Below are 22,745 nucleotides of genomic sequence, written 5' to 3' on the forward strand. Positions count from 1 at the left end.
CATTCCGAAGAAAGGAGATCATTTAACCCTTCAAATTCGTACCCTATCGCTAAAGTTTTGGAAGCTACTGTTAACTCTCAAAACTCGGGCCTCATTAATATTATTTGGATGTGCTGCACTGTCATAGGTGCCGTCGTTCAGATGAGACGTTAAACCGAGGCCCTGATTGCCCTTTCAGGTGGATGTAAAAGATCCTATGGCACTATTTCAAAGGAGAGCAGAGGAGTTCTTCCTGGTGTCCTGACCAATATTTATCCCTCAAACAACATCACTAAAAAACAGATTATCTGGTCATTACCACGTTGCTGCTTGCGGGAGCTTGCTGTGCGCAAATTGGCTGACACGTTTCCTACATTACAACAGTGACTCCACTTCAAAAGTACTTCATTGGCTGTAAAGTGTTTTGGGACTTCTTGAGGTCGTGGAAGGCGCTATATAAATACAAGTTCTTTCTTTCTCAGCTCTGCTCCATCGGTTGCAGGGATTATGATCATTATTGCAGACACTGACACTGCACCAAAGGGCCAGAAACTCACTGGAGTGGGAGAGGGGATTATTGTTTGAAGTCATGGAAAAACATCCTCTAAGGGAAGCAAATTCATAATCTGTTGCCGAGTGACAGGAAGACAAGCCAGCTATTGTTTGATGTACTACCTGGTCTGCCAAGACTGACCCTAAACTTTTGAGAGTCCTGTTACAGCGGACAATTCGGGACACATCATCCATAAGGTTCGGATGTGTGGACGAGGCCAGGAATAACTTCCATGCCAGTGTACAATCTGGCAGCAACCAGACACCGACTGATAATGTCACGCAGTCGGGACAGTTGGGCAAACAGATGCACTCTCTGGGCAATCTGCTCAATCCACTGCTGTGCAAGCGGCAACCCTGCTCAACAACGTTCCTGAACTTAGCTGTTCAGAGCTCCCGTAAGGCTTTTTCATCGGGAATGGGGAGCCAACATCCACTTCAGTTGTAGCTGGGATATTTCTCCCAATCCTCCTGGTAGCAGCCTGGGGAGCATCCTTCAGCGGATGGTCCTGCCAAAGTCTGGCAGTCATTGCCTATTGGAGAGAACGCATATGTTAGTTTTGCACTAAACACTGACATAAGAATAATAGGGGGAAAAATTCAGTTGTTTGCTCCTCCCGTTAGCGCCTTAAGAGGGCGCTAATGGGGTGCAAAGCAACTAGCGCCCGGGCGCGGCGATGTTTGCGCCACGCGCAAAATTAACTAGACATTTTGCGGCGGCGCTAAACACTATCGCCACGATCCTCTGCGCCGGCAGATCGTGACATCAGTCGAGTGCGCAACGCCCCATTAGCGCCCCGGACCAGATATTGAGTGGCGCCCCCTGCCTTACCACCTGCCGCTAGCAACGACAGGTTGAGGGGAGCGTTATGCTGTCAGAAAGGGACTGGGGGAGCGCTATTTAAAGGCGACCGCTTCCTGCCTTTTTTTGTCGGTGACATTTTAGTACCACGCATTCTGAGAGAGAGAGAGAGAGAGAGAGAGAGAGACTTCTGGAGAGATTCAACGCTGTGTGAAGGAGTTTTGGGTACTGAGCAGCACTTTGCAGGTTCATTTTGATTTGCCCTTCCTTGCTTCGCCAGCGCTCTGTGGTAGCGCCTCGCTCCTCGGCCTTTGCGCGTTAAAACAGGTGTGAAGTGCCTGATTTAGCGCTCCAATCACCTCCAGGGGCGATAAAAGTCAAGTTTGCTGTCAGAGGCGATAATTAGCGGCAGACGCTAAACGTTGCGCACGGCAGATAATGGCGCCCCAGACGGGGCGATACCGAATTTTTCCCCCTTACTGTTTATCCTTTACAATATTTTTGCACAGAACCACAAACCAAAGACTGATGTTACATATTAATTATCCTGTACATATCGGGCTGAAAATTCAGTAGGGTTAGCGCCCCATTTGAGGCGCTAGAGGGCCTAGCGCAGGAGTTATGGCCGGTTTGTAAATTCAGTGGGGCCCTGCCATCGGCGTTAGACCGGTTGCGCTGCGCCGGCACCGATGACGTCATCGGTGTGCGCAGCGTCCCGGTTGCCGTGGTGACGGGCCCTAACGCCGAAATTGAGTTGCGGCCGCCTCGCCCGTGGCCGCCGCAACTAACGATGTTTCAGCAGAGTCCTACGCGAGTTAGCGCCGGCGCATTAAGGTCGCGCGGCGGCCGGCCGCTTTCCCGCCGGCCGCCTGCCCGCACCTCCCTCCCCGGACTCCTCCACCTCCCCCCCGCGGAACAGATGCGTCTGGCCTGCGAGCCCGGCACTTCTCCGAGGTGCCGGGCTCATTTTTTTCAAGATTTCAACGGCCAGCGGGCGGGTGCAGGCAGCTCCTCCTTAACTGAAGGAGGAGGCCTGCACTTCCCCAGCCTGCCGCACCGCATCGGGTGCCGCAGCGCCGGAATTGCGCCGCAATGCGGCAGTCAGCGCCCATTTCGAGGCGCTGACACCCTCCTGTAGCGCCGGCAGCCGTTTGGGCGCGGCGCTACTGAATTTTTGGCGCGCGCAGGGGGACTTAGCGCTGGCGCTAAATTTCCGGCGCTAAAGCCCTGGCGCGGCGCCAACTGAATTTCTAGGCCATCGTCTATTCAGCCAAACAAGATACCTAACATTATAATGGGGAAAACTACAATGAAATGTGTCCTGTTCTACAGACGAATAATATTCATTTACCTGGATTGTTTTCCAGTTGTGTAAGGCACGTTTATTCTTCACACTTATGTCTTCAGTGTCTTCACTTCCTCTTCCATTGCTGTTCTTTCAAACCCAGCTCAGCGGCAAACTAATCCTTTCAGAATGGCAGGTGGGTGGATTTACAACTGTTCCTGAAATGTTCCATTTGGTTTGAAGCCTTTTCTCTTTCGGGTCCTGTTGATACTCATATGAAGGGCGTTTTGGCTGATGTCAGTTAGAAATGTGCAATTATATCCTTGAAATATTCCTATGCCAAATGTACGCATTCAATAAATGTACTGTAAAGCAATACAAACCGGTTTGGAAGCACAGAAAGCATTGTTCGACAAGGTGCTTGCCAAGTTTCTGCATTGGTGCATATCTTCCCATGCACCAGCACAGCAAGGTGAGCTATTGCCATTACTATGATCGTGCATGATGATAACTGTGAATTTCAGTGCGCTGACCAATGTTAAATTAAATGCTGGTTCTCTTGTGATTTAAAAGCACAGGTAATTCTACACTTTGGAATTACTCTCTGTCTAAAATTAATTTGATCCATTCCAAACAGTTGCCTCAATTGCAGTTCCTCACCTACTGGCAACAACATGTTACCGCCATGCTTGCCCCAGGCCATAAAAAGTGAGCTGCATCATTACCACTGCAGCAACTCGCCAAGGCTCCTTCGGCAGCACCTCCCAAACCCATGACCTCTTCCAGCTAGAAGGATGAGGGCAGCAGGCGCATGGGGAACACCACCACCTCCAAGTTCCCCTCCAAGTCACACACCATCCTGACTGGGAAGTATATCGGCCGTTCCTTCATCGTCGCTGAGTCAAAATCCTGGAGCTTCCTCCCTAACAGCACTGTGGGAGTACCTTCACCACACGGACTGCAGCGGTTCAAGAAGGCGGCTCACCACCACCTTCTCAAGGGCAATTAGGGATGGGCAATAAATACTGGCCTTGCCAGCGATGCCCACATCCCATAAACAAATTTTAAAAAAATTATTACTTAGCTGTATGCCAGTGGGTTGGTGATAACATTGCTGCCTTGCATATTATCCCTCCCAATATTTGTTAACTTTAGAGATCAACATAATCTTGCAGGGCAACACCTACAAATAAAATATGAAATGGATGTGAAACCTAAGTAAGATGGTGAAAATAGACTTAGCGCAGTCCGTTAAAACTCAAATCGGAAATGGCTAACTTACTGTTTCTTTTTTGTCCCAAATTCGAAGTTCTTGACACCTTTATTTGTCCCTGTTATTAAAAATGGAATATTCATTATCTAAAGTGAACACTCCTACGACTTTTTATACAGCATTTTATGGATTGGCATCTAAATAATTGCACTTATCTATATGAAAGCCTTATTTAGATTCACTTTTTTGCTTTCTTTAGTGGAAACTGCCTTCTCATGCAGCTTATCATGCCTCCATTTGAAGTGGAAATGTTTGTCTTCAATACATCAGGGAAAAATCATACTTGAATGCCTGATCACTCAAATATCGAATTAATATTTAAAACACTCAGCGGTCCCAGTAAAATCATAATGCAAGCAATCAATTATAAAAAGGCATCCAATAGCTAGTCTTGACTTCATACTCCAAAGCTGCTGTTTTCTCCTCCATAAAATAAATGACAATAAAATATTAGACGACTGCAATTCAGAATGGAGTCAGTCTTACCTTGTCTGATTTTCCCTAACATTTAACAAAGTCCTCAGGATTTTCACTTCACCAGCGTCTCCGCTGATCCTAGTCCTCTGAGAGGCATGCGACTGTGTGATTTCAAATCTCTAATCTCAGATGAACAGTTTCTGCACGTTTAAAGAGCTCCCTCTCTGATTGGCTCGGGCTGGGTCTCCCTTCCTTTTCATCTCTTTCATACTTTTACTCTCTCGCTCTCTCACCCCTTCATTTCTTCCCAAGTACTTCAGGGCAAAATAAAAAAATGATTGCGGGAAGCACAGAGTCCCACTGTCCAAGAAAGTTAATTAATAAAAGCCCCACAGCCTAATTCGCAGCCCTATTGAAAAATGGTAGGGCCTGAGCAGCAGTGCAAACTCGTCAATCGCAGGCAGAGGGTTTTTCTTTGCCAGTCAGGTGGAGTCGGAACACAGACAGAGAGATACGAGCCCTTTGGAAGGGAGCTGATAATAAATTTCACACGCTGTGCAAAGCCGTTGCATCCACTAAACACTCAAGTTATATTGCTCGTTCATCAGAAGGCCACAGTCCACCACTAACTGCATGTCGCAGCTCAGGGGATGTCCTTCCGTGGCCTGATCTGGAGTAGCTCAAGGCAAACAGAAATCATTCGCCAAATTGCGCCTAATCTCACCGGGGCAAGAGCAAATTGGAAAATATGCAACAAAAAAAAAAAAATCCGCAGCATCTCCGTTTGAGCCCATCTCCTAAATCACAGAGCTGGATATAATTTATACTCTTGTCATATAAGAACAGCAATTCAGATAGGCTTCATGCAAAATTCATAGTGAAATCAGCACCTTGTTCCACTTACTGTCTCCTTCAGTTTGAATGAAAAGTGCTGTGAGAAAAAGTAACAGCTGTGATTTTACCTAGCACCATGGATACTCTAGCTAAGGTATAATTAATGGAGCATCTGTGTAGCACCTCAGAGAGACACCATTATGTGTGTAATCACTGGGGGATGTGCAATGAACCAGCTCGGACAACTGATGTGGGGCCAGATCGCTGACAAATCAATGCCCAGCTCAGCAAAGTACTCCGTGTTGTTGAATGGCCTCTTCATTTTCTGGTAAATGTTGGAAGCTGTGCGGTTGCTTCCTCCCACCCTGTCATCTTTTCCTATTCCACCAATTGCGGCAAGCAACTGCCCCAGTGTGATGCAAGCGCCGTACAGGTCAGGAAAATCCCAGACTGACTCCCCAGCCTGTGGTCTGTCAACTGACCTCAGTCCGCGCCGCACTGAGGGACACGACAATAGGTTTCAGTGCCGCTGAGCTGGTAAAGATAGGGGAGTAGGGGGCGGGAAATCAGCCATGATTCCTGTTCTTGATCACTATCCGGTGACCCATTGCTGGAAAGTGCATGTTCAGATTGGCTTGGCTGTGATGAACCCCATGGGCAGATAGCTGCTGACACTTGACGTAATAAAACTCACTACGCACTTGGTTTGAGTATTAAGCAAGGCTTTAATCAACTTGTTTCAGAACATGGAGGTCTAGTTGTACTTCACTAGTTCCTTGTCTTACAAAATGTCCCTGAGAAGCTGGGGCCGACGCCCGAGTATTTATACTCCTAGGACGGCGCCACCAGCTGGCCGTCCAGCATTATTTCATAAGTAGTTTCTTTATGAGGATGAGATTTATGACAACACTCACGGGGGAAATTTTTACACCCTGACACACTGGGAGTCAGGGAGTCGGGGGGTGGGGGCAGGGTAGGGTCCAAGAGCGCGCGGGAAACCATGAAGTCTGGTTCAATGAAGTTAAATCTCCACAGTGTGCGTCTTCTGTCAGTGACAGGTTCCCTGCACGGAAGGAGAACTCCAGAGGACCAGGTAGGTTCGATCCCTGATCCCCTGGGTTGCAGGGGGGGGGGGTGGGCGTGTGAGATGAGGTTTTTATGGCGGGGGTCTGATGATGGGGGAGTTTGGGGGGCCAGGAGGAAGCACTCCTGCTCCTCCTGGACCACAAGGATTGCTCACTGAAGCTGCCGGGTTTCCCAAGGCCTGGAAAACCCAGCTGGTCGCAGTAAAACCTGCAAAGCAGGTTAAATCCCGCCTGCTTAACATACTTAAAATCCCACCCGCCTCCCGGGAGCAGGTTGGCTGCCTACCCCTTGTCCCGGCTCAGTAAAACCCGGAAGTTAGTGAGTTGCAGTCGGCTTCCCGACATGCTTCAATTTTTTTGCCCATTTAACCCTTCAATCCCACCCGCTCACCCATGTTAAAATTTCCCCCTCAGTGTTTATGCTCAAACATGGGAAGTGGACAGAATTCTTTGGAATTTTACCAGAGCAAAAGTCAACATCTTCAGGAGAGGGAAGAGACTAAATTGTTTTTATTTTTATTTTTATATAAATGAGTAGAAGACTCACTCACAGGTCAGGCGACCATGTATGCCCTCTGATGTCAGCATACAGTAGGAGGAGGTACATATGCCAAATAGAAAAGTACGCTCTAACTAAATTCCCTTACTGTGGATACGGTAAGGATGTGTTCTTACATGCAGTGCTAAGGCAGAACGAGCAGACTCTCAGCTATTGCAGTAAAAGGCGGTGCACTTCCAGTCAGGCTGCGTCTGGCTCTCTGCAGTGTTAAGATTTTTCTTCTCCAGATCTGATAAGACATTTGCCATCTGGAGGTACTGGCCTCAATAAGCAAGCAATGGTTGACCTCTGGGAAGAGCATAAGGTAAATCTCAAGTCCAGCCCTGACAGAAGTAATGCACTACCTGTCCATGTAAAGGTCACAGCCACATTTCATTTCTACACCTCACCGAGCAGCAGGGCAAGTTTCACAAATAGTTCACACCATAGGCTAGAAATTGCTATTAATGAACAAAAGCTTAATGCATGCATATGACATTCCCCTGGTGTTAAACCATTTTTTTTTAATCCGCTCCTGGGTTTGTGGGCGTTGCTGACAAGGCCAGCATTTACTGCCCGTCTCTAATTGCCCTTGACAAAGTGGCGGTGAGCCGCCTTCTAGAGCCGCTGCAGTCCGGGTGGTGAAGTTGCTCCCGCAGTGCCGTTAGGGAGGGAGTTCCAGGATTTTGGCCCAGCGACGATGAAGGAACGGCCGATATAATTCCAAGTCAGGGTGGTGTGTGACTTGGAGGGGAACTTGGAGGTGGTGGTGTTCCCATGCACCTGCTGCCCTTGTCCTTCTAGGTGGATGAGGTCGTGGGTTTGGGAGGTGCTGCCGAAGGTTCATTTATTTTGATGGAGGTGTTAATCCATTTATTCGTGTTAAGCCTTCATCCACAAATATCATGAACAGTAATTTCTAACTTCTTACCATTCAACCTCGATTAACAAAGTTTGTGGTCAGAGAAGGATTCTGAAAGGAACATTGCCATTAGACTTCCCATTGGCAAATGCAGCGCCCAGGGTAGAATTGAGCCAAGGTGGCTCCTGTTTCGAACCCTGTGCTGAATCGGCTGATCTTACATACAGTGGCAGTTGGGGTGCTGATGGCCGCTTGACTAATGAGGTGAAAAATCAGTCAGGTTTCTTGTTCCTGGTCACCGTTGGAAAGGAACTGAAGTTGTGTTGTCGCTCAAGGTTGAATAACCTGGCAGCACTCAGTGCCTAGGCCAACACATGAAATACAGTCACTTGAGTGAAGTACTGAAGAGCTGATGCTGCTATGGGACTGCACCCCAGCATTATCTTCAGGAGGGGAGGAGAGAAATTTGGGTAACACTGCCTACATAAAAAATGATTTATTGAACTATTTTTGCTTATTCAGAAGCACGCAACCTAATTAAATAAATCATTTTCAAGCACATCATCATATTTCTTGGTCTTGATGTCGTATCATGAAAATGATGCACAGTTCTGCTCCCTCTTTTTTTGCACCATCTCAAAGAAAGGTTTGCCACCTCAATGGGCAAAGGTAAGACCTATTGGAGCACTAACCCAGCTACAGAGAAGGTGGCAGTTAGGATATTTTATTTGGTATTTTTTTTTATTCATTCACAGGATGTGGGCATCACTGGCAAGGCCAGCATTTCTTGCCCATCCCTAATTGCCCTTGAGAAGGTGGTGGTGAGCCGCCTTCTTGAACCGTTGCAGTCCGTGTGGTGAAGGTGCTCCCACAGTGCTATGAGGGAGGGTGTTCCAGGATTTTGACCCAGTGACGATGAAGGATCGGCCGATATATTTCCAAGTCAGGATGGTGTGTGACTTGGAGGGGAACTTGGAGATGGTGGTGTTCCCATGCGCCTGCTGCCCTTGTTCTTCTAGGTGGTAGAGGTCGCAGGTTTGGGAGGTGCTGCCGAAGAAGCCTTGGCGAGTTGCTGCAGTGCTTCTTGTACATGATACACACTCCAGCCACGGTGTGCCGGTCTCATTGCCCTTGTGTTGTGCTGTGGTGAGGAGGAGGGAACATCATCTAGTGTTCCCGCTATGATTACTACCTAATGACCACCATCATCCAACCCCCTCCCCCTGACAACCTGCCCTCCTGTGGCTGGGAAGTGTTTTTGGGGGGCACTTGTTGACAGTAGCACACTCAATTATGATATGCCTTTCAGAGTCATTTAGCCTATGGGCATCTATATCTGGACTTACACATGAAGGATGGCTATTTGAATTGAGGTACCAGAGAGCTTTTGACATCTGTGTCCCAACAAGGAGTCGCTGCTTCCAGAAGAGGAGGGGAGAGGACTGGGCTAAAGGAGGTTTGCCAAACACAGAGCTCCACGGAGGATTCCTTTGGTGGGATTGACTTTAAAAGTAAACACAACATTAACTCCATGAGAGTCCAGGGATGGTTACATATTATTCACAGTACTCATTCATAGGAATACTTCTCCCATTAACTCAATTAGGGAAGTGTATTACACTGAATTGTCACAAGGTGCTGAATGACATAAAGGGTGGTAACTGACTGCGGCTTGTCTATTCATCTATTGTTCGTGTAATTTATGCTTTGAAAATTGTAGCTTGAGGCAGTCTGCGACTTGATTATCATTAGAAATTCCCTCATTAAATTCTCCTGCAGTGACATCATGGGAGAAATATTTGTTCATGCCCAAAAACGGGCGTGCAGGGGACGATCCCAGTGCCTGAATGGACAGGCCTGAGATGCACCTAATGTTGGGCCCCGGGTCTCCTTATCATTGAGTCGGTGAGCTGCGCGCCTCTAGTGGGCATCCCAGAGAAAAGGTTTTCTTCGGGGCCTCTGGTAAGTCTTTAAAGGGGACCAGGAGAGGGCGGGGTGCGACTGGGAAAGGGGCGATCGGGAGGGAGGCAGTGATGACGGGGATCGTGATCAGGGTTGGGGGAGGGCGGGTGGGGTGCTGTGTTTGAGGTGGCGATGGGAAGTTGGTCAAGGTTGGGATCGGGGTTGGGGGAGGTGGGGTGGGGTGGGTGCTGTGTTTGAGGTGGCAATGGGGTGTTGGTCAAGGTCGGGATCGGGGTCGGGTCGAGGTCACGGTGAGGAGCCAAGTGGTTGTCAACAGTGACCCATGTGATTTGAATGTGGAGCAGGGAGGATATTTTAAAATGCCACCTTTTCGTTGGCGGTCTACAGTGGTCCCTTTACAAACCGCACGTTCGGCCGCATGTAGACCTGGTTTTCTTAATTGTCGCGACTGAATGGGGCGACTGCCTCAAAACAACCCAATATTGCAGAACGGGCTCAAACACGCATTCGGCCCCATTATTTGCATGTAGTTGTAGTCTCTGGCCACCGAGTGTCACTGTGGAGCACCCGAAGGCCATCTCAGCCGCCAGCCATATTGGTATCAGTAATTAAACCTGGTACAGGAAACTCTTTATTATCCGGCACCAACGGGACCAGTGTGGTGCTGGTTTATCAAAAAGTCCGGATTACAGAGAGGTATAGCTTAAAAGGTACGAGAGCTCCGTACACAGCAACAAATCCAGGCTTCCCTGTTGCTTAGCAACATGTGCAGGAACTCCGGCCACAGACCAAGCGTCCCTGTTGCTTAGCAACAAGTGCACGAACCCCAGTTACACAGCCACAGATCCAGGAACTGCCATTAATATGAAGTAAAACTTACCTGAACCTACTCCTGAATTTTGCCGGTTAACAGAGATTTCCGGTGCCGGTTAAAAGAGAGAGTTTCCTGTACCTTTTTTCGGCTGTAAATACAATTATAACTTCTCATATTTCTTTGGCTGCTAACAGATCCCCGGACTGCATCCCATCTCATCCCCATTTGCTGAGCTCCTCTTCCCTCTTCCCTCTTCCCCTTCGGCGTCAGCCATGGCTCAATGACCACTGCATCAACAGTTTGTCTCTCACCTCTGCGTCAGAACGTTGTGGGTTCACAGTCCCCACTCTCAGAGACTTGAGCACAGAAATCTAGGCCGACACTCCAGTGCAGTGCTGAGGGGGTGCTGCACTGTCGGAGGTGCCGTCTTTCAGAAGAGATGTTAAACCGAGGCCCCATCTGCCCTTTTAAGGTGGATGTAAAAGATCCCATGGCACTATTTGACAATGTTATCCCCGGTGTCCTAGCCAATATTTATCCCTCAACCAACATCACTAAAACAGATTATCTGATCATCGTCACATTGCTGTTTGTGGGAGCTTGCTGTGCACAAATTGACTGCCTTGTTTCCTACATTACAACAGTGACTACACTTCAAAAGCACTTCATTGGCTGTAAAGCGCTTTGGGACATCCAGAGATTGTGAAAGGGGCGGTAGAAATGCAAGCCTTTCTTCTTTCTTTCTTCCCCCAAATGTTCCCTTGATCCATGGGTGTCACTGAGCATCTCTGCAAATGGGATCTTGCCATTTGGTGGTTGACCGATAAACTGCTCGAGTCTCATCCAGCTGTGGCCCTATTGTCAAGACAGACGCTCACAGCACACACCCTCAGAAGCACACCTGATTATCTGCCTGCTTGGCCATCTATGGGTTCTCTCCACACAGCACAATAATTTTCCTTAATCTCTGAAACACATCCTCCTTCCAACTTACAGTAGCTCATGGCAATATCTCCACATCCAAGAACCACAACCTACCCTTAATTGAACAATGCTTCAAACCCGCCCCTCTCCACTGGTCCTTCCTTCTTAGGCAGTCCCTCGGAACTGAGGATGACTTACTTCCACATTAAAAATGAGTTTGCAGGTGACTGATGAGTCCAATGCGGGACCTACAGTCTCTGTCACAGGTGGGGTAGACAGTGGTTGAAGGGGCGGGTGGGTGGGGTGCTTGGGTTGACGTGCGCTCCTTCCACTGCCTGCGCTTGGCTTCTGCTTGTTCCTGGCGAAGACTCGAGGTGCTCGGCGCCTTCCCGGATGCTTCTCCTCCACTTTGTGCGGTCTTGGGCCAGGGATTCCCAGGTGTCGGTGGGGATGTTACACTTTTTCAAGGAGGCTTTGAGGGTGTCCTTGAAGCGTTTCCTCTGCCCACCTGGGGCTCACTTGCCGTGCCGGAGCTCCGAGTAGAATGCTTGTTTTGGGAGTCTCGTATCGGGCATGCGAACGATGTGACCCATCCATCGGAGCTGATTGAGCGTGGTCAAAGCTTCGATGCTGGGGATGTTGGCCTGAGCAAGAACACTGATGTTGGTGCACCTATCCTGCCAATGAATCCACTGGTATATCACCGCCATCCCCCATTGGATCTTAATCTCCACTGCCACAGCGGATCATATTACAAACTCTCGCAGACACCCAAATTCCCATCTCTGTTAGCAGTTAACCTCCTTTCTCCTCTGGCTCAGAACAACACGTTATGAGACTGTGTAGTGAAGTATACGGAACAGACTTTATTGATACCCAGTAAATGTGATCAGTCTTAAGTGTATACAGAGAGTGGCTTTTCGGTTACAAGTTCAATCTTTTGAGCCCTCAGAGATACTCTTTTTATTATACTATAATTTGACTACATCAAAGGAAAATATAGATAAGACTATGATGTTTCTATTCCCAAATCCTTTGAAAACAGACTATTCATGTAAACAGTTTGCAGTTGTTTAAATCAAAACTACTTCCCCTAAAGAAGACTTCTTGATGTAACAGTCCATAAACCCATTTAAGCTTTACCAGCAAATGGATTCGCTACCCATGTTTTTTTACCCTAAAACTAAAGGTACATTTTAATACCATAAAACTAAACATTAACCATTCATGGGTGATGTCTTTACTAACACTTATTTCCCTATTCAAGCATCTTTACATCTCAGAAAACAAGAAATGCATGCCTTTTACAACACTTCAAAGTCATCCTGTTTATATTGGAAAACCTGGAAAGCCTGTTAATCCAAGATACAAAGAGGTTCGACTGTTAAACTTGTAACTCTCATGATGCCCAACAACCTCCCCCACCCCCAGATGTGCAGCCAATGAATAGCGTGGGTACTGCTAGCTACATGCCTGAATCAACATAATGGCCCTGAAATTCCTGGAAAAGTAATGGCGAGTTCACGGCGCTAGGCATTATTAGTTGATAGAAAATTCAGGATATGTGGCAAAGAAAAGATAGGCCATGATTCTCCACAAATTGCTGACGATTTGCATTTAGCCTCGACAAAACCAAAAACATTGCGACCTCCCCATTGAAATTCATTGCGTATCTTCAAATTTCAGGATTACGCCATTTAATACAAATTAACCTCACCGCAGCTATTTAGGGCTGGTAATTCAGTTCGTAAGGACTCTGTTAATGACGTGATTTATGGTCCTTACATGAAACTCAACACTGGAGCCGCAGCAACGGAACAATGACGCTGCGGTGTCTCACTCCTGCAGATAGTAAATTGTTCCTGGAGGGATTTTATGAACTTTTTATCTGTCTTGGCAATATTTTGTGCTAGTCTTGCCAGCCACACTCCTGTTAGTGTCGAAGACAAGAATTTTCAGGATGCAAAGCTGTTTCGACACTCAGAAATACAAATTAGGTAGATTTCTTTCAGAAAATAATATTTTAGCATTTCCTCACCTTATGTCTGAAACTGATGAAGACTAATTGATAGAGATTGATTACTATTATTTTTAGTTAACAACTCCATTATTGTCATATCATGCGACTGCCAGGATGTATTGTGTGCAGTTTTGGTTGCCTTATCTGAGGAAGGATGTTCTTGCCATGGAAGGAGTGCAGCGAAGATTCACCAGGCTGATACCTGGGATGGCAGGAATGACGTATGAGGAGAGATTGGGTTGATTGGGCTTATATTCGCTGGAGTTTAGAAGAATGAGAGGGGATCTCATTGAAACTTATAAGATTCTAACAGGACTAGACAGACTAGATGCAGGAAGGATGTTCCCGATGGCAGGGGAGTCCAGAACCAGGGGTCACAGCCTAAGGATAAGGGGTAAGCCATTTAGGACAGAGATGAGGAGGAATTTCTTCACCCAGAGAGTGGTGAACCTGTGGAATTCTCTACCACAGAAGGCAGTTGAGGCCAATTCATTAAATATATTCAAGAAGGAGTTAGATATATTTCTTAAGGCTAAAGGGATCAAGGGATATGGGGAGAAAGCAGGGACAGGGTACTGAATTTGGATGATCAGCCATGATCTCATTAAATGGCGGAGCAGGCTCGAGGGGCCGAATGGCCTACTCCTGCTCCTATCTTCTGTGTTTCTATGGTAGAAAATCACTCATAACTTCTCAAGGACTAATACAACCATTCCCAAACACATCTGGGTTACAATGTCCTCTTGCTCTGCTTGTTTTTTCTTATTGTTTCTTATATTTTCTTATTTTTCCTTTCTGTCTCTTTTTTTCTCTCTTTCTAAATCCATTCTCTTTCATTCCCTCTCTTTATGTTTCTTGTGGTCTCTAGTTTACCTTAGTTCCGTCTCTGTCATTTGCTTTGTTTCTTTCTCTATCCTATTTGTTTCTTTGGCTAAGACGATTGGGCACGACGTTCATGAGGTCCCAGATGTGACGGTAGCGTCGCTGCGCCGTGATCAATTCACATTTTCAGCAAATCGCTGTGCGAATATATGTAGTGCGACCTGAAGGGTGAGGAAAAAAGTACAACTCATGTCGGTCTCCGGGAGAAGCACCACTCTCGCAATCTCTGGGCCAATGAATTGCCAGCACCAATTTTGGATCAGGTGACCAGCAATGTTCCCTTTAATTTTTTAGGGGGTGCGCGGGGCCCTTTAAGGGGCCGAGTGGCCCATTCAAAATACCGCGCATGCGCGGTTTTTCCTATTTAAAAGCCGGTGTGCCGGCTGCGGGGGAACTGCAGAGCACTGCGCGACCACGCAGTTTAAAGGGATCATCGGTGATGAGGCATGTGTAGCACATGTGTGTGCCAGTTTTTGGGTGCCATCGAATTCTTCTGCCTTTGTGCAAATCATCATGCGAGATCAACCAGTATTGTAATAAATAGATTTTGTTTTTTGTGGCCAGTTTACATTTTTAGAATTTCCAGACAGACTGCACCAAAAAATCTGATCCAACACCACATGGTGGGGGGAGCAAACCTGTTTTGAAATATAAACATAGATATAGACATAGAAGATAGGAGCAGGAGTAGGCCATTCGGCCCCTCGAGCCTGCTCTGCCATTCAATGCTATCATGGCTGATCATTCAAATTCAGTACCCTGTCCCTGCCTTCTCTCCATATCCCTTGATCCCTTTAGCCTTAAGAAATATATCTAACTCCTTCTTGAATATATTTAATGAATTGACCTCCACTGCCTTCTTTGGTAGAGAATTCCACAGATTCACCACTCTCTGGGTGAAGAAATTCCTCCTCATCTCTGTCCTAAATGGCTTACCCCTTATCCTTAGACTGTGACCCCTGGTTCTGGACTCCCCAACCATTGGGAACATCCTTCCTGCATCTAGTCTGTCTAGTCCTGTTAGAATTTTATAAGTTTCAATGAGATCCTCCCGTCTCATTCTTCTAAATTCCAGCAAGTACAAGCCCAATTGACCCAATCTCTCCTCATACGTCATTCTTGCCATCCCAGGTATTAGCCTGGTGAATCTTCGCTGCACTCCCTCCATGGCAAGAACATCCTTCCTCAGATAAGGAGCAATGTGCTGTATTAGCTAGTGTAACACATCATGTGGGATTAGCTACTGTAAAACACTATTAGTCAGTAGCTTTCTAACACAATTGATGTCTTTCAGACCACCCGCTATCCCTCGAAGACAAAATACCCTATCCAGTTTCTTTACATTTGTATTGCTTCACAGCCTTGGGAGTCACAGTGGTAGTGATATTTCCCATGCATTGCCACAGTGGTGCAAGGATTCTGTGATGTACTTTATGGTGTCTCTCATTTGAAATGTCTGAAAGGGAAGGAGAGAGATACAGCAAGACAAGCTCCTTGAATCAGAACTTCACTGACTGTAAACATTCATAACACGGGAAGGGATGGCATGCTGTTCCAACCTACTTACTGGATTGAGTAGCACGGTAGTTCTACTGAGCCCAGGCACAGACTGACTCAAAACTGAGCTAAGTTACATCGAGTCTACAGCACAGAAACTGGCCAATTGACCCAACTGGTCTATGCCAGCATTTATGCTCCACACGAGCCTCCTCCCACCCTACTTCATCTCATCCTATCAGCATATCCTTCTATTTCTTTCTCCCTCCTGTGCTTATCCAGCTTCCCCTTAAATGCTTCTATGCTATTTGCCTCAATCACTCCCTGTGGTAGCGAGTTCCACATTGGGCCTATACTCATTGGAGTTTAGAAGAATGAGAGGTGATCTTATTGAAACATATAGGATTCTGAAGGGGCTTGACAGGGTAGAGGCAGAGAGGATATTTCCCCTCGTGGGGGAATCTAGAACTAGGGGGCATAGTTTCAGAATAAGGGGAAACCCTTTTAAATTGGAAATGAGGAGGAATTTCTTCTCTCAGAGGGTCGTGAATCTTTGGAATTCTCTTCCTCACAGAGCTGTGGAGGCTGGGTCATTGAATATATTTAAAGAAGATAGATATATTTTTGAACGATAAGGGAGTCAAGGGTTATGGGGAGTGGGCAGGGAAGTGGAGTTGAGGTCAAGATCAGATCAGCCCTGGTCTTATTGAATGGCGGAGCAGGCTCGAGGGGCCGAATGACCGACTCCTGCTCCTACGTCTTATGTCTTATGTTCTAACCACTCTCTGAGTAAAGAAGCTTCTCCTGAATTCCCTATTGGATTTATTAGTGACTATCTTATATAATTGACCTCTAATTTTGAGCTCACCCACAAGTGGAAACAGTTTCTCCAGGTCAACCCTATCAAACCCTTTCATTATCTTGAAGGTCTCTATCAGTCTTCCCTTTTCCAGAGAAAAGAGCCCCAGCCTGTTCCGTCTTTCCTGACAGTTCTAACCTCTCAGTTGCGGTATCATCCTTGTGAATCTTTTTTGCAGCTTCTTCAGTGCCTCTACATCCTTTTTATAATATGGAGACCAGAACTGTGAGTAAACATGGTACTGAGGATGTTTCATCCAAAGGTTTAGTCAAAAACTGTCCCTTAATTAATCCTATGTGGTGGAAAGGAAGGCTGGAATAAGAAAAATTAAATTGAAAGCTGCTATGCATATCCAACAGTGTCTGATCTCAAATGCATGCAACAGAAACTAGATTATCTTTGTTTGAAAGTCTAAACAGAATCCAAATTCCTAAATTAGGTGAATGCACTTGGATGATTCAGATATTTCTGTTTAAAAAGATGTGTCTATCTTGCAGTATGTTCCTGCTGTTTCATTCACAGAAGTGTAGCGTGCAGCTTAATGCGTGAATCTTCATGCTGAACCATGTTTGTGCATTTAGGATTGGCACTGAACCATTCTTCATTGAATTATTTTAGTGGGGAAAGGTTTAAAGCAAACTTCAAATAATATTGCTCCAACATTAAAAACATAAGAGAAACAAGGAATGAGAAGGGGCCATTCAGCCAATTGAAGCTCATCTCTCCAGTACAATAACTCATGAGATCTTATTGTATATTGAACAATCTCAATGTTTTCATCTCGAGAAGATTGTGGGTTCAAGTCCCACTCCAAAGACTTGAGCACAAAAGTCTAGGTTGTCACTCCAATGTGATACTAAGGGAGGTGTTGGAGGTGCCATCTTTCAGATGAGACGTTAAACCGAGGCCCCGTCTGCTCTCTCAGGTGGATGATCCCACGGCACTATTTCTATGAAGAGCAGGGGAGTTCTTCCCGGTGTCCTGGCCAATATTTATCCCTCAATCAACATTACAAAAACAGATTATCTGGTCATTATCACATTACTGTTTGTGGGAGCTTGCTGTGCTCAAATTGGCTGCTGCATTTCCTACATTACAACAGTGACTACACTTCAAAAAGTACTTCATTGGCGGTAAAGTGCTTTGAGACATCCAGAGGCTGTAAAAGGCACAATAGAAATGTCTGTCTGTCTTTCTTTCTCCTCTATTCCATACATTTATCACTCTGAATAAAAAGAGTTAAATGATAATTAGGCAGGACACAGCAAATATTATCGTGATGTTTCATTTCATAATCACCATGACCAGAATAATTGAGTCCCTGTTTTAATATTTTGAGATTAATATCTGATGATGTTATATGACATATCTAAGTTTATTCATACATGATACTTTCCACACACTACAAAATGAAAAATAATTTATTGTTTTTGATCTGACTTTTTATGAGTTAGTAGTAACCTGAGGATATTTTCAAAGATCCCCCTGCCCCGTCATATATATATATAAATATAACTTTACTCACACTTAAAATTGTAAATGAGATCAAGAGGAACACAATGATTTGCAGCATGCCATACTTACATTGTAATTCTGTTGGCAAACCTGATAGCACATTAGCATCTTTATTACAGATTATAAAGTTTGCACTGATTTATTTACAAATAAAGCATTTTGAATGTCTACTGGATCCATCTTTCAAAAAATGTTAATCAAAAGTTTCATCATAAAACAAAATGAGAACTTAGAGCACAGCTCAAGCCACAGTGTGGAAACTATGTTCTGCTTTACATCTCCATTCAGTTCAATGGGGCTATGTGTAGCTAATGTTACATACGGAAGCTAAACTCTTGGGTGCGTGCTTACTGTATTCAACGGGAAACGATTAAAGCTCAATCATTGCATTCGGGCAGGACCAGGTGGGGGTGGGGCGATGAGCGGAATGCCTCTGTCACACCAAGGTCCCAGAATAGCCAAGAGTAAAATAGCAAGGAATAGCCTACTCTAATAGTTTGATTAAATGTCCTTTATACTGGCTACTAGATACATTTGTCCCCATGTAGCATAAATGTTTGCATTGCATTGTTTACCTTCTTATCTTTGATTTAAGCAGTTACAGCTAGAAATTGGGCTGGTTAGCGCCTCCCGTTAGCACTTCCGGGCACGGCGAGAATATCGCCTCCCGCTAAATTCGACAGGAGGTTTGGGGCAGCGGTATGGCGTTGCGCCCCAGTTTAGCGCTCCACTTCCTTCGCATAACCGAACTTTTTAAAAGTCGAAAGACATTAGCGCCTGGCGCTACTTTTTTCAACTTTTAAAAGTTAGCTCCCTCAAATGAATTTCTCCCCCTTAGAGTTTAGTGGAGAACACATTGTCAGTAACTCAATAATATCATTGCATTCTCAATCACACCATTATCCCCACACCTCTGTTTAAAAGAATTTTGGAATGTTCCTTTAATTCAGCGTCAATAATCAAATGTCCCGTCCAACCATACAATTATGAATAGATATGCATTTATGTACTACCATATGTAAGTGAAGTAAGCACATACAAATCAGTCACAAAGTATTTTCAGTTAAGATTACAAAAAAGGTTATTTCACAATCACAAAATAATCACAGATAAAAAAGCTATTCGGTCCATTTGATTCATCAAGCCAGAAAGACCCAAATGTCTTCTTTCCCATTGTAGCCTCTAATTGTTCCATTAAAGATTCCAAGAGTTTTGCCTCCATTACTCTATCTGGAAGTTTATTCCATGTGTTGATTACTCTTTGTGTGAAGATCAATGACCTGATATTTACCCTAAAAGTATCTTTCTCTACTTTGAACCTGTTACTCCTAGTCCTACTTCCACAGGTTAATTTGAAGTAACACAGGAACAGGAGGAGGTCATTTAGCCCCTCGAGCCTGCTCCCCCATTCATTGAGATCATGGCTGATCTGCGACCTAACTCCATATACCTGCCTTTGCCCCATATCCCTTAATAATTTGGTTAACAGAAATCTATCAATCGCAGATTTAAAATTAACAATTGACCAAGCATCAATAGCTGTTTGTGGAAGAGAGTTCCAAACTTCTACCACATTTTGTGTGTAGAAATGTTTCCTAACTTCACTCCTGGAAAGGTCTGGCTCTAATTTTTAGACGATGCCCCCTAGTCCTAGACTCCCCAACCAGCGGAAATAATTTCTCTCTATCTACCCTATCAGTTCCCCTCAATATCTTGATGCTCCGGATTGATTTTTTCTATAGCCTTAGCAAGCTTACACATCTTTACAATATCACCTCTCTGATACCTCCTTTCCATACTGAGATACCCAAGTTTCTCCAGTCTTTTCTCATAACTCATATACCACTGACACTGGAGATTACCCTCATGGCTAGTCACTGCTTTCAGTGCTTGAATCTCTCTCTTGTTTCTTGATGACCAGAACTGGATGCAGTATTCAAGTTGCGAGGTGGCTAAAGCTCTATAAAGTTTAATCGTTACCTTCTCTGATCTATATTCTACAGTATTGGCTCTGTAATTTAACATCCTATTGGCTTTTTGATTGATGTTCTGCATTGATTGATTGTTTAACATCTCTTGATTGCTTAATGTCTCTTAAGACTCTTAAGATTCTTTCAGTTTCATTTTTTAGCCATTGCAACGCCATTCATGGAGTATGTGTGTCATCTATTTTTTCTGCCTATCTGTGGTACTTTATGCTTGTCTGCATTAAATTCCATCTGCCATTGTTCTACCAACTTATATACCTTGTCCAACTCATTGGCCCAGATTTTGCGGTCAGCGGCAAAGGAACGACGCTCATGGTTCAATACGCTGACAACTGCCCACAGATTTTTCACGGGCTTTTGAGTGGCAACTTGCTGTCATCAGGCATCTGATATAGCACAGCACCCTCTACAGGGGATCTGTGGCATGTGCGAGCAGGACAAGCAACAGCGAGGCTCCTCAACCAGATTGAAGAATCCTCACTGAGACATGCAGGGCTGGATTTTGATACTGGAGACGTGTCGGAGGCGGGACTACAACTTCTGGGGTTGTAGTCCCGCCTCCATCGAGTTGTGGCCAACTGACGCGATTTTCACTAGCCGTTGGGAATCCCACACTTCAGGGATAAAAATAGGGATTAGACTAAAAACTGCCTGTTAACTACCTGTTAACAGGCAGTTAATTGGCACGAATCCCCTTCCCGCCTCGGGGAGGCGGCTCCCAGCACAGGTCGGGTATCTGCCTCCTTTGAAACTGGCATGGAGTTGGGTTGTGGGCGAGATGGGTTCGTGCCCCCCAAATTCGAGATTTTAACCCCCCACACGCCTCCAATCCCGCCTCAACGGCCCAATGAATATCGAGCCCACAGAGTCTAAGCCAGGAAGTATCAATTAGAAACTTTACTTCATTGTAAAATCATATACAGAGAGTGAAATAAAGAGAGGGAAAGAAAGATAGTGTTAATAGAGAGTGATAAGAGAGACAGGAAGACTTTTTTTAATTAAATTTTTTATTTTTTTAAAATCTCCAACAATAACTCAATTCTGAAGGAATGAGATGCCACACTTTTAAAATTAAATGATTAGTGCCAAAGAGGTTGTCTGGCAGTAATTACAGTCTACCACGCCATTAAGTATTCACTTACATCTGAATGCACTAGCCCTAACTTTTTCTGCTGTGTTTAGTGGGTAACTAGTGGGTAACTAGTGGGTAAGTACAGCAACTTCACGCCCTGACATGGATTTCAATGCCGAGTCTCTCGGCAAGGTAACGGTGTACCGAAGCTTGTGGAGGGCAGGGCAAATCGGACAGCAACTTCTTGATTTCCACATTGAAATGCGCACGTGCAGACTCCGGTAATTGCTGCGCAATTTAGTTCATGTTAACAGTGAGTGCTGATAGCCTCACCGTTATTTTTAACACAAAATCTGGGCCATTATCTAATTTCTGAGCTGCCGCTTCTGATTCCACTGCCACTCCTAGCTTGGTACCATCTGCAAATTTGACCATTTTGCCTCGAGTTTCTGGATCCAGGGCATTTCTGTGGTCCCATCGCTAAGCCCTAAGACACCCCACTCAGTTCTCTCCCCCCGCCCCAAACTCTGACATAACTTCTCTAACGAGTACTCACTGCTTCCTATCCTTCAACCAGATTCTTAGCCATTCCTAGGTTCCCAGGCTAATATGGCGCATTTCTTTACCCTGAATTCCCACAGTTTTGAATTTAATTAATAGCCTTTCATGTGGAACTTTGTCAAAAGCTGTTTGGCAGTCAAGGTGCACCACGTCCACTTGGGTTGTCACTTTCTCAAAGAAGTCGGGAGCCCTCAAAGAGGTCAGGGAGCTTGGTCAAGCAGCATCTCCCCCTACTGAATCCAAGTTTTTTGCTGTTAACTGGGTTATCATTGTACAGATAATTCTTAAAGTTATTCTTGATAACCAAATCCATTAATTACATGGAAAGGAAGTAAGATGAATGGGTTCTTAGTTGCCTGTATCGGTTTTGTCCTCCTGTTTGAATTTGGGCATCACATTGGCCTGTTCCCAATCTCTGGTACCTCCCCAGTGTGCATTGACTCTCATAATGATTGGCACTATCTACAAATCTCTTATCTAATTTCTTTCAGCATAATTTAGCTGGGATAAATGCCAACTATCGCTGGGGATTTATCTGTTTTGAGCCCAATTAGCATGTCTGGGACTTCCATCTAACTTATAACAAAAGCTATTGATTTTACTTGGGATATCTTTGTTTGGAGGGGCATATTGCTTTAGTCTTCCCCATGTGAAGACTTATTTAAAACAAAATTGAACAGGGTTTACTGATCATGATGAAACTCCACAATGCATATAAGGTACAAATGCAAAGTGCAAAACTGATTCACCAAATGCAGTGTAAACAAGGTATTAGATTCTTCTTCAATAGCAAAATACTGCGGATGCTGGAAATCGGAAATAACAATGGAAAATGCTGCAAACACTCAGCAGGCCAGGCAGCATCCGTGGAGAGAGAAACAGAGTTAACGTTTCAGGTCTGGGACCCTTCATCAGAACTGGAGAAGGCGAGAGATGTAACAGGTTTTAAGCAGGTGCAAGGCAAGGAAAGGGGAGGGGAGGGGAGTGGATGAAGGAACTGAAGGACCACTCTGTACTAAGGTAGTAGGCAGGAGTGGTTAAATGTTGCAAGTGGGTATGGCAT

The 22,745-nt window shown here is 45.3% G+C and overlaps 1 protein-coding gene across 3 annotated transcripts in view; it reads right to left on the reverse strand.

Annotated features, from left to right (window-relative positions):
* Window positions 1-22,745, reverse strand: part of LOC147117868 (cadherin-18-like) — a 1,002,068-nt gene that overhangs the window by 409,333 nt on the left and 569,990 nt on the right. The gene's annotated exons all lie outside the window — the stretch shown is intronic.

Source organism: Somniosus microcephalus, chromosome 5 (genome assembly GCF_052327205.1).
Source record: "Somniosus microcephalus isolate GS21.2 chromosome 5, FLI_Smic_1.0, whole genome shotgun sequence".
NCBI lineage: Eukaryota > Metazoa > Chordata > Chondrichthyes > Squaliformes > Somniosidae > Somniosus > Somniosus microcephalus.